Genomic DNA, 13740 nt, shown 5'->3' with positions numbered 1-13740 from the left:
GTAATACTTTATGGATACAAACTATAAATCAGAAAGCAGAAATTTTTGTCAGACCATGTGTCAGAAGTAATTATTACTGTAATAGAAGGTCCGCCCAACCTGAACGGGACACATACACCACCACATCCCACCATGTAAAACTACAAATTGGATCCCACTCTGGAAGAAGAAGTGTTTAAAGTGTTGGAAATGCAAGACTTCACGAAACAGACAAGGAGCCTTAAAAAGTTCTTATTTCGATAGGTATAGGTGATGCTGTCTCTGCACCCCCGACACAGGCACAGGCTCTGGCTGCCCCCTTCTGGGCAAGTGTGCATGTTTATTAGGTAGACTGGAAGGCTGTTATTGCTATTGTTTTTGTTGTTGCTGTTTGGAGAAGGGAGACATAAGGATCAGTGTGATGGGTAAGACCAAGTAAGGAAAATCATGATAAATCATTATAGCTGCACTGTGCAATATGGTAGTCCCTAGCCACATGTGACTATGTAATTTAAACTCAAAATTAAATAAAATTTAAAATTTAATTCTTCAGTTGCACTAGCCACATTTCCATGCTCAACAGCCATGTGTGGCTAGTGGCTGCCCTATTGGACGGCATAGATACAGAATATTTCTATCATCATAGAAAGTTCTTTTAGACGGTGTTACACTCTAGTATGTTACTAAGCCTTCTGGCAATGTATACTCTTGGCTCAAATTTCATTACCCTTTGTATAGATAACAGTTTAGATTCTGCCTGGCATTTTTTCCCTTCATGGTATCTCAAAAGACCATCATGTTTATGAGCAACTAATGTTTTTTCACGTTTCTCTGTATGAAGTTTGTTCTTAATATTGTCTTGGATACTAATTAAGCGGGATTTGAAAGTAAGAACGCATTGACACAGTTAAGGTTAATGGCTTCATCCTTTAGCACAGGAGACAACTTCAAGAACTTGTTTGAAAGATTTTTATTGAAGCACAGGGAATGCACTGTTTCATTATCCATGAGCATTGTCTATTCTGCTCTCCCTGGGAACTGTGCATCTACATGTCCTTCGAGTAACCGATACTTAGAAAATGTTTCCAGGTCTTTGCATTTCTTACTAAAAGAGTAAACTGCTAACAAAAGAAGATGGTTATTTTTCCAGATAATTCTAGATTCACCAAGATCCATACTTAATTTTAATCTCTTTCTTAGAAATTAACTTAGTAAAGAGTTAATCATTTTTTATTTAAGAATATTCTAGGTAAACAGTTGATGAAGTACAAAAAAATAACTTCACTGGTTGCCAGGGGATAGGGGATGAGGGAAAATAAGAAGCAGCTGGTAAACTGGTACAAACTTTCAATTATAAGAAGAATAAGTTTTGAGGAGCTAATGCATAAGATGGTGACTATAATTGGTAACACTGTATCATACAATTGAAATTGGCTGAGAGTAGAACTTCCATATTCACACACACACACACACACACACACACACAAAGATTGTCAACCATCTCAATAATTGTATTTGGATTGCATGGTGCAATGATTGTTTTAGCAAAGCAGTTAAATGAAATGCTATAAAAATTGTTTTAAAAATAACTACATAACTGATTGTTATAGTAATTCTAATTCTTGTATTTACATGATTCAAACATTTCCAAACAAAGATTTAAGGGCACAAGAGGGGTGGAGAATGTTGGAAAAATAGCTTGGAATAAACAAGAGCTGTTTTTTGGTTGTCGTACAGCCTTTTCTTATTGTTCTTTTCTTTTCAAAACTTTACGTACACATGAACACACGGAATGCATGTGATATAGTTTTTTGTTTGTTTCTTTCTTTCTTTCTTTTGGTTTGGTTTTGGCCGCACAGCATGCAGGATCTTAGTTCCCTGACCAGGGATGGAACCCGTTCCCCCTGCAGTGGAAGCATGGAGTCTTAACCACTGGACCACCAGGGAAGTCCTGCATGTGATATGTTAATCATGGTGAAAGTCTCAGATGCTTTCTAAGGTATAGCTGGTAATACAGACAAGTGAAATGGTCCAGATGTCAGACAATCGGGAGAATTGAGGACCAAGGTTGATTGGAAGGTGCATGTCCCCACCAAACAAACACATGTATAACCCAAGTTTGATGCACTGGCTGCCAATTTGTGTCTTTAATCCAGTTTTCTGTGTACCAAACTCACCACTTCTGCATCCCCAGTTGTAATCATAACCATATTTTAATTAATAGTGGGTTGTTCTAATGAAATTTTCAAGCAAAGTGAATCATGCTTCTAACATTGTCTGTACAGGTTCCAGATTGTTTAAAAGAAAAATTCTATGCAAATCTAAGATAGAAATGAATATCATCAGTGATGCCTTCTGTAAATTCTAAGATTAGAAAAAAATGCTATTATCCATTCATTGGGTGAGCTAATTCTCCTGTCTAGGAGACACTGGTGTGATTCAGAAATGTAATATCCATTCCTCCTTTCCTTCTATATGTTAGCACATGTTAGCACATATGTTAGCATATTAACGCACATATGTGGAATCTAGAAAAATGGTACAGATGAACTGGTTTGCAAGGCAGAAATAGAGACACAGATGTAGAGAACAAACATATGGACACCAAGGGGGGAAAGTGGAGAGGGGGTTGGTGGTGGTGGGATGAATTGGGAGATTGGGATTGACATATATACACTAATATGTATAAAATAGATAACTAACAAAAACCTGCTGTATAAAAAAAAATAAAATTCAAAAAAAAAAAGTCATGACTATAAAACTCAGCTCAGTTTCACATTGCCACAAACACACTGTCCAACCTTGGGGATGTTAAGTAACATCTGTGGGACTCATCAGGGGGCTCAACACTGAGTTAACAAAACTCAGTTCCTGGCATTATGTTCATTTGGGGGGATATAGTCACTGCCCTTTAGGAGCTCAGTCGTGATAGAGCTTTGAATCAAATGTTCTCCATGCTGTTCTCAGCTTTAAAATGATGTTATTTCACAGCTTTTCTTAAAAATGAATTTTAACTAGTTGCTGGAAAAGCTGTATATAGCATATCACATAAAATCATCTAAGGATTAGATGATTTTGTAGGTTTGGGATAATTAAGATTTGTTATCATTAGACCAGGGTTCTCCAGAAGTTAGCTGTAAATTTTTAAGGAATAATTAGGTCTTAATTCATTTCTTACCACTATATACTGAATTGGTTGAAATTTCTAGAATTAGGCTTATATCACCAAGGCTTGAGGGTTCAATCCATCATAGAATGATTTTCAGCTAGGCCTGAATTCTTGATCTTTCGTTTCTCTTTCTCCCTGGATTAGGAATAAGGTGTTGGGAAAGTAATTAACTTGCCAGTTTTTAAAATCCTGTATGATGAGGTGCTTCCATATAGATAAACTCTTCCTTATCTAACCTTATATTTTACATCCTACCTTGATCCAACATTTCAGGACCCAGTCCCATATGTGGCCCAGACCATGTAAGTACATGATAGGTAGGTCCTGCAATTCCTTCATCTTCTCTTAGCTGGTCCAGAACTTCCCTGACCAAGTTATGTTGTAACTTAACCCTAGTTATTGATCTGGTGATCAGGATAGGAGGGCATGGGAGGTCCTGAGGGGGATGTGCATGTCTTACAAGGCACAGACCTCTGCACTGTCTTTAAGCAACAGAAGAGCATTAGCCTATAAGGGAAGCCTTTAATGGGTCATGTCTGTGGGCCCAGAGAGTTCAGAGGGATCTGAAGATATAAGAGGTTCAAGTGCATCAATTCAAATATCCTTATCTCAAGTCCGATAAAGGCCCTGCTCTCACAGAGCAGACTTGCTGAGGCTGAAAATTCAACCTCCTCTGGAGTCTGGCACTCTTATAATTAAGTCCTAGGCAGAATCCCCAGATTTTTCTACACTCTGGCTACCGTATACTCTATATATGGTGAAAGGAGGCTTTCAAACTTAACCTTTAATTGGTGATCAATCACCTTAACCCACTATTGTATTTCTCAGTGCAGAGATTGCCCCCAGAAATTCCAGTCTAATAATTACTCCCCCCTCAAACTTCCCAAACATCCAAGAGTGCCTCCAGCAAGACTTTCCTACCAATGTCTGATTGCAGCTCAGCATGGTGAAGGTTTTTACACTCATTTCACTGTGGCATGTGGTGGGAAGCTAGCCATACACATTCTTCCAACAGTGATTGGGTCTTCATTGCCAGCTCCAGAAGCCCATTTGAGGATTTGCTTCCTCATATAACTCTTGGCCTTAACAGTTCAGGAACAGATTCTGAGATGAAGATTTGCTTTCAGGAAGCTGACTGGGGACTGTCCTCAGGATCAGCACCAGTAGGAGGTAAAGGAGGAAGGACAAGACAGAGAGAGGGGCTGACCTGCAATGCAGTCACAGCAAACCTCGCCAATCCAATGGCGAGCTCTAGAGCTGGAATGGCCCTTGCAAAGTGTCCTATCTTGAGACAAGGGGTCAATAGTTTTATATCCCTGCATCCACCAGTCATTGGCTGTGGGTTCCCTCTGGGAAGGGGACTTGAGCTTGGGAGTGGCAATTCTCTTTAGCTGAGGACAACTCCCAGGGAGAAACTCAGCTGAGAGCTATCAGGTGCCAACACTCCCTAAAACTGGAGAAATGAGTGTCTCATTTCTGCAGGGGATCTAGAAGGTGCCACAATATCCAACACATATAACCCTGCTGTGGTAGGCAGAACGATGCCCCCCCCCACCAAGATGTCCACAGCCCAGTCCCTGGAACCTGTGTGACCACACATGGCAAAAGATACTCTACACACGGAATTAAGGTTAAGAACCTTGAGATGGAAAGTTCTCCTGGATTATCCTTGTGAGCCCAACCTAATCACATGAGTCTTTAAAAGAACCTTCCCTGGTTAAGGTCAGGGTCAGACAGACTAACTTTGAAAATGGAGGAAGAGACCATAAGCCCAAGAATATGGGCAGCCTCTAGAAGTTGGAAAAGTCAAGTATATAGATTCTTCCCCAGAGCCTCCGTATGGAAATGCAGCCCTGCCCTGGACTTCAGCCCAGTGATGCCTGTATTGGACTTCTAATATATAGAATTTTAAGATAATAAATTTTTGTTGTTTTAGGCCACTAAGTGTGTTGCAGCTTTGACTCTAAAGGGTACTTGATTATCAGTTTTTGCATAAATAGCTCAAGTGTAGATGTATCTGCTTTATCAGCAGCTTGGAGAATGAGTTTTTATTTTATCTTTTACCCCTTTGATCTGATGCCTGTATCATGGACAAACAGCCCTATAAATGAGTGAAAATACCTTTGTCTAATCACACGCTAAGCTCTTTAGGGCTCTAGCATGGCCTTTTCCCTAGACCTGAGCACCATGTTTCCCTCATAAGGGAGTCCCTCCCGCCCCACCCCACCATCTGTCTTTGGACCTAATGTTAGCCTCTAAAAACCATCATATAAAATGTTGGCTGTAATCATCAAGAAATTGAATCTTTTTAAATTTTCCAAAGAACTTTAGTAGTGGAATCAAGGATCTAAGTTCACTGTTTATACTCTTAGAGCAGAGTTTCTCAATGACACTATTGGCATTTTGGGCCAAAACAACTATTTGCTGGGGGGTGGGGGTGGCAGCAGGACGTCCCATGCATTGTAGGATGTCTAGCAGCAATCCTAGCCTCTACCCATGAGATGCCAGGACCAGCCCAACAATCCATCTCCCCTGCCTCAAGTCATGACAATCAAGGATGTCTCCAGGCATTGTCAAATGCCCCCTGGGAGACAATTACTCCCCTCCCCTCCTTGTGAACCATTGTCCTACAGACAGAATTATACAACATAGAAATGACAAGGGCTTTAGAAATTCTTCAATCAAGCAATCCAACTTTTAAAAATAGAAAGGACTTCTCAAAGAGGTTATGTGACTTGCCCAAGTTAGTGGCAATGGCTACATATAAATCCACCATCTCCCTGGAGTGCTAGAATAGACCATTTGAAAACTAAACATTTTTTATGAGTGTTAATTAGTTTCCAGAGCTTTATTCACATATGCAGACAATTCAAATAAAGCCCTGCAAGTTGACCCAGTTTTCTTACCCTTCCATGGTTTTTTTTCTGGTTTCATTCTTCAGAACTTTTGTGGCTAAAATTGCCTCTAATAATGGTTATCAAGAAAGCATTTCTGCTAATTAGCAGGGGTGACACAGAGCTCTATGGAGCCCCATAGGTAATTTGCACAATACCAATCTCTCTCCTTTCCCTTGAGCTGAAATGCCTTCTTCCTCTTTGTGCAGGGAGGATGGGGATGGAGAAGTCCTTCCTTTCTGGGCAAGGAGGTCATTCCTCCAACTTCCTTAGAGATTTGACCATCAATCAGCCATCAGTTGCTGGGGGTTGGTTGGTTTTGTTCATTTGTAGTTCCATTTTTACTGAACAGAAAAGGAACATCAATAGCAGCCATGGAGATTTCTAGGCGTCTCCAATCTTAATTCTTCCTTGTATTGAAAGGCATAACAATGTCAGTAGAATTAATTAAATTGCTTTCATTGTTCTTCATACCTCACTCACTCACACACTCCTGTGTTAACACTCATTGAGAGTGCAGAACACACATTTACATAGGCACCCACCTACACAGGAAGAAAAATATGCTAATTTTTTTCATTGGTATCTTTTATCTGTGGTTTTGGATCACTTTGAAAGCAGATTTAAAGAATACAGGGATGGTGAGATAACCAGCCTTTCTCAAAACGCTGAACATTAAGTACCTTGACGAGTCTGCTTCAGTCCTCTGAAAACACAGGAATTTACTAAATGATTAACCAACAACCTAATAAAATTTTGATTTTTCAATTTTATGGCGGTGAGAAAAGCTATACGCATTCACTAGAAACCGTACTTGGAATTTTGATCTTTTCCTGAGCTAGTGACCTGCTCTCTTGTGATGCTGGGCAGTGGCAGCCGCAGCTCCCCAGCCCCGCGACCACGAGGGTGAACACGTGACACACTGACAACCATCCTGCACCCAGACAACCACTCTTTTCCACTTTCAGTACAGTTTTCAATAAATGACATGAGATATTCAACACTCTATTATAAAATAGGCTTTGTGTTAGATGATTTTGCCCAACTGTAAGCTAATGAAAGTGTTCTGAGCACGTTTAAGGCAGGCGGGGCTAAGCTCTGATGTTCTGTAGGTTAGGTGTATTAAATGCATTTTCGACTTACAACATTTTCAACTTACGATGGTTTATCGGGACATAACCCCATCATAAGGAAGATCGGTATAGATGCTAAGTAACCCAATACCAGTCTAGCCACATTTTACAGTGTAGGAGATGAGGTCCAAGTTGTTGGAGTACTTTCTACACGGCCAGAGAGCTGGAAAGATGTAAGGCAGGCTCCACCCTCGCGTTTCCAATCACTACCTGACCCAGTGCTGTTTCTACGACACCACGCCATTGATCCATAGCACTTACTGGATCATCCTTCCATCTGTAGCCCCTGTCGTATTCCCTCGGGGGTGATTATGTTCCCGGAATCATTGGGATTAGCGTGTCTTGGGTGATGGTGGTGCAGGCAGGGAGCTCCCTTTGATTCTTCTGATGGTAAAAAGGAATAAGAAGATTGAGTTCAGAGAGATGAAAAAGAGCTTTGAAAAAAATAAAATTTCTATACCAATAATGTTATTTTCCACCCCTGGGAACTTCAATTGTCCAACAGAACTTTCCAGGACACAGAGCCTTGCAAACTCGCATTTGGAGCATTCCCGCATATACTGAGCAACTATAGCTGGTCCCCAGGTCCTCTTTCGATCTGAAAGCCAAGAATTAGTACTGGAAAAGCCTTTCCTCCCCACATCCTTTCCTGTCTTTTATGGTTGGACAACTGGGCTTTCATCTCTAGCAAACTGGGGACAGACACAAACACTCCCTCAGGGAGAACAAAAGCAGCTAAAGGAAAACAGTGAAACTGCCTTTCACACAACAAGCTTCACGTTTCACTTTTCTTTCCCCGTTCTCCACGCTTTGCTTCATCTGGGAAGAAAACTTATTTTTTAAACACCAAACCCCCTTTCTGTCAGGGGGCTTGGCTGGATTGATAAATAAGGGGAGTCATCTTAACGGGGGTGCTGTCAGCAAACTCCTTCTTTGAAACAAATAAATGTGACAAAGGAGAATGTTCAAGAGGCCCCTGGGTTCTATAAGAGAAAAGGAACAGAAGATCCGTTTCCACAGCAATATCGGACTGGACTTGGCCCAAAGGAACCTCCCTCACTATTGGAAAGGCTTGTTAATTAGCACATCAGACTCATCTGGTCGCTTCCCCCCTAATGCTGCGGGAATGGTTTGCACAAGCCTCTGGGCTGTCCCTGGCTTTACCCCATTCCCAATCCTGCCCGTTTCCTATCTGTTTTCTGCTGGGCTCCAGGTGTTGCTGTCTGCTCCAACACATCTCCGGTTACCGCAGACGTGCTGGGTTTAAATAAGAATCAGACCGCTCTCGTTCATCTCCATGCAGACAGTGCCATTTGTCAAACTCAAAAATGCCCATCCGTGTAAAGGATTTAAGGAGAACGCAGGACTGACTGAGGAACGAGAGACTGGCGTGGCGGATGAGCCTCAGAAGGAAACCGTTTTGATCAGTCAAATGCGAGACAGAACCTGTGCCCTCCTCCACCTCCAATAAAGTGGTGCCGAGGCTGCCTGGCGCAGCTAGCTTCCACATAGAGCGGGCAGGCCACTGAGTCCCGTCCTGATAAAAGCAGAAGCCTGGTCCATTTGATTTCAGGGAGGAGCGTTTGCATTCACTTCCAAACTGAATGCCCTCTGCTCTGGGAGCCTCACTATAAAAACCAGATCCCTGACTCCGGTCTGACCCTGACCTGGTAAGACTGGGGCTTACCTCCACAGGGGTGTCATCAGGGTAACCAACACACGCTGTACCACCAAATACTATTTGCCAATCTCCTGCCCAGGTGATGCTCTCTCGCCACTCAGCGACTTGGCTTATCTTGTTATTGTTTCCAAGAAAGTCTATCCCCCTGAACTGTGTGCTACAACATAGCTCTTAAGGAGATTTCAAGTTGCTTTTGGTCTGTGTGAGAGAACTCAATTAAATACTCATCAAACTTGCATCTTCTTTTTTCCCAGGTCACAGCTAAACTCCATTTCCAAGCCTCTCTCACAATCAGGAGCGGCCGTGAGACAGAACTCTGGCCAAAGGAATATGGGCAGAAGTGCTTCTTTCCACATCCAAGCCTGACCCATGAAAGATCCCATTCTATCCTCCTTGTTTCTTTCTTCCCTCGCCTGCTGGCCTGAGGCAAAAAAAAAAAAAAAAAAAAAAATCCCAAGAAGGACTTCAAGAGCCCAGGAGATACTTGAGTCCCTAGAAGGAAGCTTGGGGCCATGGACGTGACTGAGGGGAACAGAGCTTCTCCATCAACCTGCACTAGACCAGGACAGGAGCAGAAACACAAACCTTTCTTAAGTTAATCCAGTGAGATTAGGCAGTTGCTTGTTATAGCAGAGAGGCTACCCTGGTGAATACAGACAGGCAGGAGAAAGACCTATGTTAGCTGCCCTGCCCTGTGATCAGCTTGAAGGAAGAGCCAAACCTTAAGTCACTTTTATATCCCCAGCCTCCGGGAGAAAATATACCATATAATCATTTGGAGACGATGAAGTGGGGACAGAAGAATAGGGAAACATCTGTAAAATATGGTAATATATGCTATTGTATGTCATATGGCAAAATTTAATTAGCTCTATAGTCAAGGTCAAATGTGCAGTGAAAAGAAGAGAGCAGAGAACAACTGTTTAGGACTGGGAGAATTTGGAAAGTCTTCGTGGAGGAAGTACAAAAGGTAAGTAGAATTCCCACAATGAGAGGAAAGGGCGTATTTGAGGAAGAGGAAACCCTGTGAGTTAAGCAAAACTGCCTTGAATTCTGCGGCTGTTCTAACAGTGGCAAGTGGTCCCCCAGAGGAACAAAATGTTTTTTAATGGTTAAAGTGGTAAATGTCATGTTATATATTTTTTACCACAATTTTAAAATCCTTACCATCATGGAGCTTATAAGCTAGGAGAGAGAGAAAGATAATAAGCCAATTAAAATATCAAATAAAAAAGTACATTCTAGATCAGCTTTGGGTCCATCCCCATTTTACAGATAAAAAGCCAGAGAACAGAGAGAAAAGGTAACAAGAGTTTACCCAGTAAGTCCCTCATGACTCACTCCTGGGCCAGTGATCTTTCCACTGAACCAAACTTCCTTTGTGAGGTAGTTCTACTACCTCTGTTTTATCTGAACCATTCGATAATATACTAGAAAGAGAACAGGTTCTGGAACAGAATTCAGATTTCAGCACAGTTGCTTCCTGGAAGTTGGATCTTGAGATTTCCTTCTCAAATGGAAATAACAAGACCAGCTTCATAAGGGTTAAATGTAATTTAGTGTAATTTGTTACACTTACCCCTAGGTACAAGGGAAGGAGTCAATGAAAATTAGCTCCCTTCCTAGGAATAAAGGTGTTTTTTGTTTGTTTGTTTGCTTTGTTTTCGTTTTTGTTTTTTTAAGAAGTTGAATGATCTTTACCAGAGTTTTAGAAAATCAACTCTGGCAATAATATGAAAAATACAATAGATTTCAGAAGCAGAAGATTGGCGTTAGAGACCAGCTAAGTTATATCATTAAGGAACAGTGAAGGGTCCTCCCAGAGAACTCTGAATGGCTTTAGTTGTAGGAAATTAGATTGACCAAAACATTTGGAGTAGCCAATGAATCACCAGAGTGCTAGGCACAATTGCACCATGCAAATGTAGATAAAACTTAATTGTGTTTGGGGAAGTTTTTAAATTGAATCATGATTATACATTTCAATTCAGCATGAAAGATTTTCATGGTGGCCACATCACATGGCAGTACCAGAGAATCTTTGACTTCCTGTTATCATTCATATCAGTCTCCTGTGGGTACCAGCTGACAGTCACCGATGAGAAAATATACAAGACCAGGTCATATACCATAGCATCAGTAAAGCTGAGAATGCAGCAAATTATTGGAAGAATTCAGCTAGACCAGGGTAGTGCAATCCTATAAGACACGCCCTAGCTTTAAACCTTCCCAGAGCTTCCTATTACCTACAGAAATGCTTCTCAGATGGTGATTCTTCTTGGACCTCCTGCATCTAAATGACCTGAAACATTAGAAAGGCATTTTCTCAGTCAGGCCTCACTCATGACCTACTCAATTGTCATCTCAGTAGATAAGCCAGGAATTTGCGCTGTAAACACTGCCTCTCTCCCCCCTACCCTGCCATCCTTAATCACACAGAAGTTTGAGAACCACTAGCCTGAAAAATAAACTTATTCTTCTCAACATGGTGCTTACAAATCCTTCATAAACTTGCCCCAACTACCTTTATTCCCTCATCATTCTCTCCCACTGGTCCTATGTTCTAGCATACGGATGAATAACCATTTCTGAACATACTGAACTTTTCCCCAACCTCACAACCCCAAAATATATTGTTTCCTTTGTCTAGACAGCTTCATCCCTAACCATCTCGTAACATTCCATTCATCTCAATAAATGGTAGATACTATATTACCCTTTGAAAAACGTTGAGAAATCAGTACCCAAAGCGCTAACTGGATCTTTGCTGCAAGCTCGTGGCGATGCCTCAGTAAATTCCACATTCGAGGTACGAAAAGGGAAAGTGATTGAGTCTGGCCTGGGTTTCCCATTGTCAAGCAGACTCAGCTGTGTAATAGCAGTCCTGACTCTGAAACCCCTCCTCCAGCAGGTAGAATAAGATGGGTTCAATGACACATGATTGTTTTTCATTCAATGTTTGAGTGAATGATTAGACTAGATTAATTGTCTTGATCCCCCATTTCATTTTGGTTAATTTGAACAGTTGTTTACGTCCATTCAAATTATGGCCAATTCAGTTAAAAGCCCAGTCAAACTGTCTAAATGTTTTGAATACTAAACAATGGGTGGATTGAATAGATTTTTCACTCTTCAACGAGTAGTTTTGCAGGATAGAGCCATGGCCTAATATAGAATACAAGACTGGCCTTCTGTCTTTGCTGAATGGCCAAAGGAGGTGCAGTTCAGATCAATGGGCAGTTCCAAATAGGCCTGGATTATTTATACAGTTGGACTAGCCCATCATGCCCACAGCCTAGCAAGCAGGTGAGACCACGAGGAAAAACAGTGCAGTGCACCTCTCTCCATGTTTAGGCCACAACATGGAACAAGCAAATGGTGAAGAGACCAAGAGTTAACGAATTCTGCCCTTTCTCAGAGGATGCTGTCCTAGGGCAAATTTCCTATAGCACACAGGCTGCTGGTGGCATCACAGGTTTTTAGACATAATTGCAAAATAGAAAAATATGCCTTTGTCACACTTCCTTTATTCTTCCCTCTGGCCATGGCTTTCACAATGACCACAGACTGCCCACCAAGCTCTGCTTTCCCCTGACACTATCTTAGATCCAAAATTACTTTTGACCTTTACCCATCAGTGAAAATATATCCTTTCAAACACGTAGCCCTTAGGAGACCATCTGATTGGAATGTTGGTGATTTAAGGCTTTCCCTTAAAATCCTCTCTACCCGCATTGCTCTCTCCATCTTGTCTCAGCTAAATGTCATCTTCTCATTGAGCCTTCCCTGACCACCCCCTCTAAGGATGTTGCACCCTTCCCCCATCCTCTATCACATCACCCTGTTTATTTTGTAGCACTTCTACCATTGTTCAATTGTTTATTTACTTCTTTATTGCTTATCTCTTTCAGCATATTATAAGCTCCATAAGAAGAGGATCTATGTGCTATTTACTGCTCTGTTCACAGCTGCTAATATAAATGCCGAGCACAGAGAAGGCACTTTGTAAATATTTGTTGAGTGAACAGATGATTGGCATAACTATCTCAGGAAGGATTTATATTTTTGGAAGAGCAGCTTCTTAACAATCCAGACCAAGTAATGGTTAATGAGCATTAACCATTAAAAGAAATGACTCCCTTTACGTCATTTTCATTTGCTATTGCACCTACACTGTACATTTGTACAATCTCTTTAAGTTTGCATTGTTCATGACCATGAACTTATGTACACACACACACACACACACAATGTTAGTTGAGTCATGTAACTTTCTAGAACAAAGTTCGTAAAGCAGGCAGAGGCTATGTCTATCCAGTGGGCAGTTGGACAGGACAACAGCTGGTCTTTTATTTCCTTTGTCTTCCTCCCTGCTACCGATTGTCTGGGCCAGATTAATCATGGAGTCGCCCAAATGGATTATAGAGCTGGCTAGAATGACTGGTTTGGACCGTGTGCATATCACATAAGTGGACAAACAGGCAAAAGAGTAATAAAGAAAAACCCCTTCTTTAAGTTCTTTGTACTCTGCCTGTTAGTGTTTACTACCATTCAACGCTGATAATACAGAAGTAAAATATTAATGCACCCACTTAACACTAATGTCCGTAATGATAACGTACGCCTTTGTAGCCAATTTAGGGCCTGCAGAACCGAATGTTATAAACATAATTTCTTAGTTTTGTTTTATGATAATTGGTAGTAGTTGGCATTAAATCGTAATACCCAGCTTCAAGACAGCATCAAAAAGCACCAGCCCTCAACCAGAGTTGTCCTAAGGGAAAAAATATGCTGGAGTTATGTGATGAAAAACTCACTAAATAAGACATACCTTCTTCCCTCTCTTTTCCCCATGTACACACACACACACACACACACACACAC

The 13740-nt window shown here is 41.3% G+C and overlaps 1 long non-coding RNA gene across 1 annotated transcript in view; it reads right to left on the bottom strand.

The window, feature by feature from the left end:
- LOC133081362 (uncharacterized) overlaps positions 1 to 7513 on the bottom strand; it is a 35337-nt gene extending 27824 nt beyond the window's left edge. Inside the window, exon 1 of the long non-coding RNA XR_009698794.1 lies at positions 7437 to 7513. This is a non-coding gene — a long non-coding RNA (uncharacterized LOC133081362). The remainder of the gene's footprint in view (positions 1 to 7436) is intronic.
- Between the last annotated feature and the right edge of the window lie 6227 nt (positions 7514 to 13740).

This window comes from Eubalaena glacialis, chromosome 20 (genome assembly GCF_028564815.1).
Source record: "Eubalaena glacialis isolate mEubGla1 chromosome 20, mEubGla1.1.hap2.+ XY, whole genome shotgun sequence".
In the NCBI taxonomy this organism is placed as follows: domain Eukaryota; kingdom Metazoa; phylum Chordata; class Mammalia; order Artiodactyla; family Balaenidae; genus Eubalaena; species Eubalaena glacialis.
The sequence above is the reverse complement of the archived record's forward strand: the minus strand, read 5'-3'. Positions and strand labels throughout refer to the sequence as shown.